Source organism: Trachypithecus francoisi, unplaced genomic scaffold, assembly GCF_009764315.1.
Source record: "Trachypithecus francoisi isolate TF-2019V2 unplaced genomic scaffold, Tfra_2.0 Lachesis_group2, whole genome shotgun sequence".
Taxonomy (NCBI): domain Eukaryota; kingdom Metazoa; phylum Chordata; class Mammalia; order Primates; family Cercopithecidae; genus Trachypithecus; species Trachypithecus francoisi.
The window spans coordinates 47,889,556-47,894,342 of record NW_022681465.1 but is presented as its reverse complement, the minus strand read 5'-3'; positions in this window follow the sequence as shown (position 1 = coordinate 47,894,342).

Genomic DNA, 4,787 nt, shown 5'->3' with positions numbered 1-4,787 from the left:
TTGGGTGACAGAGTCAGACCCTATCTCAAAAACAACATAAAAAGTGGATTTTTAATAAGGCAATCCTTATGGGTACTAAAATATTACCTTTCCTTGGACAGTATAATTTCCCCTGTCAATGATATTACCAATATTTGCCAATATTTTCAGTCTTTCTCTCTTTTCTGGATACACAAAATTCTACATTTCTTAGTTCTGCAAGCTGAGCAGGGCCATGTGACTATTTCTACCAATGGACAGTGACCAAAGGTGATATGTATCACTTCCATACCAAAGCATATAAGAGTCAGTGTATGATTTGCCCATCCATACTGTCTTTTCTGGAACAAAGAGCCCTGAGACATCATGTTGAAATGGAGACACCAGAAAAAGGGAGCAATCTGGAATGTTGAGTCACTATATGAAGGGCTGACATGGAGAAACTCCTGCACTCTTGGCAGATTTGCCTGAATAAGAAACTGTCATGTGATAGGCCTCTCAGATTTTTGTATAGTTTATAACTATGAGCATTATTCCCTAGCCTATCCTGATAAACAGAATCTATATGCTAACTTTGTTTGTTGTGTTAAAAGTTTTCATGACCTTTTGTGCTCCCATACATTAGATGAACACTTGTATGTACATTTTCAAATTTTCCAGTAAGAATTTAATGTGATAAACATTTCAATTAATAACTTTTTCTATTAGTCTCTAGTACCAACTTAAGATCTCAAATTTCTAATCTAAGTGAACAATAATATTTTAAATTACATGTATAACTTTATCTCAAACTTATACCTTGTGTTAATCAGTACCGAACAATAGAAAGGGTATATTTTTGTTGTTGTGTTATTGTTGTTGTTTTGTTGTTGTTGTTTTGAGATTGAGTTTCACTCTTGTCACCCAGGCTGGAGCTCCATGCCATGATCTCAGCTCACTATAACCTCCACCTCCTGTGTTCAAGCGATTCTCCTGTCTCAGCCTCCCGAGTAGCTGGGATTACAGGCACGCACCACCACGCCTGACTAATTTTTGTATTTTTAGTAGAGATGGAGTTTCACCATGTTGGCCAGGCTGGTCTCGAACTCCTGATCTCAGGTGATTCACCCACCTTGGCCTTCCAAAATGCTGGGATTACAGGTGTGAGCCACTGCACTCAGCCAGGTACGTTTGTGTATGCAGCCTTCTTTTTAAATTAAAAAAAAAAATTATTAAAAAAAAAATTTGTAGAGACAAGGTTTTGCTATGTTTCCCAGGCTGGTCTCAAACTTCTGGCCTCAAGCGATTCTTCTGCCTCAGCCTCCAAAAGTACTGGGATTACAGCATGAGCCATCGCACCCAGCTATACAGCCTTCTAATTTACTAAATAACGTTGATGTGCTTGATCATGTTCCCTGGAAAACAGACCCTGAGATGGAGATTTGCATGCAGGAATATTTATTTGAGAATACTCTTAGAATCAACACTGGGGAAATGCAGGATTGAGTAGAGGGAGAAGTTGGCTGTGATGTACTTACAATAAAGCCTAAGCTGACCCTAGGGTGGCTCTGAAGCTAGAGTGGCACTTTAGAGGCATCCCAAATGAAGGCAGGGGGTTGAACCTCTGTATGTACAGCAGTGCCCACTCATTTATCTAATGGCTGACTCCTGGAAATGATTGTGACCTTGAATAAGGCTGAGAGCAGTTCCTGTATGGAGCTGATATTTTGAGAGCTGTCAGCCAATGTCATTCCCAGAAGCTGAGCAAAGAACTCTTTCAGCCCTGAAAAGGAATCTGGGTAGTATAGCTGTGTTCAGTAAAACTGATAATCATAAAGAGACATGTATCTATCTGAAGTTGTTAGATGATCACCACCACACCACCATCATCATCATCATCATCATCATCATCATCATCATCATCATCACATTTACTGACAACTGTAGTATGTGCCAGGCACTTGTCCTAAGTGCTTTGAAATAATATATTAACTTGTGTAATTCTCATGTTAACCCTATAATATAATCTTAAATGCTTTGTCCTCAAAAATAAAAATCAATATAAGTGCTTTTTCTGTAACACATTCCAATCCAGAGTGCTTTACTAATGACCATTCAGTAATTTCCATTGTAGGTTATTTTATCTAGCACGAACAGCCCCATTTGGTGATAGTCATTGGCTAAGATAGTTACTTTAGCTCATGGGTTGCATCTTCTAAATAATGGATGGTATTATGATGTCTTTAATTTACTTTCAACTAAATGATGATAGGTAATATGATATTGTGTGGATATATATGTATGTGATATTATATGTGTTAATTTAGGCTATAAGTGCGCTTGCTTGCCATAATTAAGAAGTCACATTCCCATGTGTGGTCAGAAAATATTTAATCAAAAGGCCACACTCCAGAGGAAGCTATGTCAAGGGCTCAAGTCATACTTATCTTGAACAATACTATAATTTTTCTAATTAGCATAATTAATATAAGCAATGTGGCAATGTGTTTTCACCGGTGAAATTAGTGTTGTTCAAAGTATGTGCATTGGTTAATATATTTTAGACATTCTGCCTTTGCAAAATGGGGTGTAAAAATCTAGTAAGCATCATAATCTTTATCCTTAGGAATGGCATCCAAGGTTTGATTCTAAAATGTCCTGTATCTAGCTATTGATTCCATGGATTCTGGTTGCCTAAATCCTGCCTCAATATTGCTGTGTCTTAAATGAACTATCATACATGTGGTAGTCATATATGATAGCCAGCCTCCTTGGCCCTCAATGACCTAACACCAGTGATGCTTAGTGTTCATCTCTTTTTATAGTCTCTTCCCATATCAAATAGAGCTGGTCTGTGTAACCAATAAGATATTTTGGAAACATGAAGATTAATTCGTCAGTCATGTGAGTGAGCCATCTTGGAAGCAGATCATCCAGTCCCAGTTAAGCCTTAGGTAACAACAGCTCTGGCCTACATCTTGATTCATGAGAGACCCTGAACCAAAACTACTCAGCCAACCTACTCTCAAATCCCTGACCTACAGAAACTCTGATATAATAAATATTTATTGTTGTTTCAAGTCACTAAATTTTGGGGTAATTTGTTGTGCATCAATGGATAACTAATACATGAAAGAGAGAGTTCGATGTTAATTGAGTTTGTTGAAGAGATTATATGAATTGTTGTGTGTATGACTCCCTGTCAATAACTGTTTATTTTTTATTTTCAGACAAGGAGTCTCATTCTGTCTTCCAGACTGGAGTGCAGTGGCACGATCTCGGCTCACTGCAGCCTCCGCCTCGCAGGTTCAAGCAATTATCCGCCTCAGTCTCCTGAGTAGCTGGAATTACAGGCGTGGGCCAGGACATGCAGTTAATTTTTGTGTTTTTTTCAGAGACGGGGTTTCGTCATGTTGATCGGGCTGGTCTTGAACTCCTGGCCTCAAGTCATCTGCCCACCTCAGCCTCCCAAAGTGCTGGGATTATAGGCATGAGCCACCACACTTAGCCATAGTTTTTAAATATTTGTGTGTACAACAGAATTTGGCCCAAGACTTGTTTTATCGTAACTTAGTAGCCAACCCTTCCACTCAACAGTTGGTGACTACCTTTACCTGTCAAAAAGGAACAAAATAGTCGTGTGTGACCAAACTTGCTTAGATCGTTTTGCAAGAGAGCCCTATTGATTTTTCTATGATAAAAAAGTCAAACCTATGATAGCTCGATTCAGTCTACTTCTCTTTATCACCCTCTTCACTCCAGTCCAGTCATCTGTCACTTGGTCTATTACAATAACCTTTAACTCATTTATGCATATTCATTGGTCTTTTTCCATCCCATTGTCAGCATTAAAGTTAGAGGAGTCTTTTAAAAATACAAACCTATTTATGTAATTTCCCCCATTTAAACTCTTTCAGTGCTCGGGCTGAGCATGGTGGCTCACACCTGTAATCCCAGCATTTTGGGAGGCCGAGGCAGGTGGATCACGAGGTCAGGAGATTGAAACCATTCTGGCTAACATAGCGAAACCCCGTCTATACTAAATATACAAAAAAGAAAAAAAAATTAGCCAGGTGTGGTGGTGGGCGGCTGTAATCCCAGCTACTCAGAAGACTGAGGCAGGAGAATGATGTGAACCTGGGAGGTGGAGCCTGCAGTGAGCCGAGATCATGCCACTGCACTCCAGCCTGGATAACAGAGCAAGACTCCATCTCAAAAAAAAAAAATAAAATTAAAATAAAAATAAAAAAATAAAATATTTAGCTGGGAGTGGTGGCACAGCCCTGTAGTCCTAGCTACTAGGGAGGTTGAGGTGGAAGGATTGCTTGAGCCCAGTAGTTCGAAGCTGCAGTGAGCCATGATCATGCCACTACACTCCAGCCCGGGTGACAGAGTGAGATTCTATCTCTAAAAAATTAAGAATAAAAATAATAAAATAACATAAAATCTTTCAGTGCTTGAAAAATAAGGCAAAGATGTAAGTTACCATGACCTATAAAACCTTTCCAGCCTTGTCTTGTACTCTTCTTTCTCTTACTCTGTGATCTCACCTCACACTGGCCTTTTTTCAATTACTAGTACTCTTTCTGTTCCCACTTACCACAGAGAATTTGTACACAGTGTTTCCTCTGCCTTGAAATCTCTTCTTCCTCTTTGTCTAGTTTAAGTCTGCCTATCTTTCATATCTAGTGCATATGTGAGTTCCTCAGCAAGACTTTCCCTAATCTCCCTGATTGATTCTCATAGCATCATACATCCCTCCTTTGTGTACCAGTAACATTGCAATTTTACATTTGTTTGTGTAACAATTTGATTAATGTTCATGGTGA